This window comes from Euprymna scolopes, chromosome 9 (genome assembly GCF_053919585.1).
Source record: "Euprymna scolopes isolate OS-2025 chromosome 9, ASM5391958v1, whole genome shotgun sequence".
NCBI classification, from domain to species: Eukaryota; Metazoa; Mollusca; class Cephalopoda; order Sepiida; family Sepiolidae; genus Euprymna; species Euprymna scolopes.
The window spans coordinates 54,378,056-54,380,555 of record NC_136490.1 but is presented as its reverse complement, the minus strand read 5'-3'; positions in this window follow the sequence as shown (position 1 = coordinate 54,380,555).

The following is a 2,500-nucleotide window of genomic DNA, read 5'->3' as shown; positions in this document are numbered from 1 at the left end:
ATATGTATATGTATATAAAAATGTATATATATGTATATATATAGTATATGTATATATATAGTATATGTATATATATATATGTATATGTATATATATATGGTATATGTATATATATGTATATGTATATAAAAATGTATACATATATAGTATATGTATATATATATATATATGTATATATATGTATATAAAAATGTATACATATATAGTATATGTATATATATATATATGTATATATATGTATATATATATATATATATATATAGTATATGTATATATATATGTATATATAGTATATGTATATATATATGTATATATAGTATATGTATATATATATGTATATATAGTATATGTATATATATATGTATATATAGTATATGTATATATATATGTATATATATGTATATATATAGTATATGCATATATATGTATATATATAGTATATGTATATATATAGTATATATATATGTATATATATAGTATATGTATATATATGTATATATAGTATATGTATATATATGTATATATGTATATATATGTATATGTATATATAGTAGATGTGTATATATATGTATATGTATAGTAGATGTGTATATATATATATAGTATATGTATATATATAGTATATGTATACATATATGTATATATATAGTATATGTATATATATGTATATATATAGTATATGTATATATGTATGTATGTATATAGTATATGTATATATATATGTATATATATATATATGTATATATATAGTATATGTATATATATATATATGTATATATATAGTATATGTATATATGTATGTATATAGTATATGTATATATATATGTATATATATAGTATATGTATATATATAGTATATGTATATATATATGTATATATATAGTATATGTATATATATATAGTATATGTATATATATATGTATATATATAGTATATGTATATATATAGTAGATGTATATATGTGTATATATATAGTAGATGTATATATATGTATATATATAGTAGATGTATATATATATGTATATATAGTATATGTATATATATAGTAGATGTATATATATATGTATATATAGTATATGTATATATATAGTAGATGTATATATATATGTATATATAGTATATGTATATATATAGTAGATGTATATATATATATGTATATATAGTAGATGTATATATATATGTATATATATTAGATATATATATATGGATATATATATAGTAGATGTATATATATGTATATATATAGTAGATGTATATATATATCTGCATATATATACGTATATATAAACTAGATGTATATATATGCATATATATACGTATATATTAGATGTGTATATATATTCATACATATTTGTATATATATAGTAGATGTATATATGTATGCATATATATACGTATATATGTACTAGATGTATATATATGCATATATATACGTATATAGTAGATGTGTATATATATTCATATATATGTATATATATAGTAAATGTATATATGTATGCATATATATACGTATATATATACTAGATGTATATATATGCATATATATACGTATATAGTAGATGTGTATATATATTCATATATATACGTATATATATTAGATGTGTATATATATCTGCATATATATACGTATATATATAGTAGATATATATATATATGTATATATATAGTAGATGTATATATATATGCATATATAGTTTATGTATATATATATATATGTATGTATATATATATATATATGTATATATAGTTGATGTATATGTATATATATGTATATGTATATATATAGTAGATGTATGTATATGTATATATATAGTAGATGTATATATATGTATATATATAGTAGATGTATATATATGTATATATATATAGTAGATGTATATATATGTATATATATAGTAGATGTATATATATGTATATATATAGTAGATGTATATATATGTATATATATAGTAGATGTATATATATGTATATATATAGTAGATGTATATATATGTATATATATAGTAGATGTATATATATGTATATATATAGTAGATGTATATATATGTATATATATAGTAGATGTATATATATGTATATATATAGTAGATGTATATATATGTATATATATAGTAGATGCATATATATGTATATATATAGTAGATGTATATATATATATATTGTAGATGTATTTATATGTATATATATAGTAGATGTATATATATATATATTGTAGATGTATTTATATGTATATATATAGTAGATGTATATATATGTATATATATAGTAGATGTATATATATGTATATATATGTATATATATAATAGATGTATATATGTAGTAGATGTATATATATATATAGTAGATGTATATATGTATATATATAGTAGATGTATATATGTATATATATAGTAGATTTATATATGTATATATATAGTAGATGTATATATGTATATATATAGTTGATGTATATATGTATATATGTAGTTGATGTATATATATATTGGATGTATATATGTAT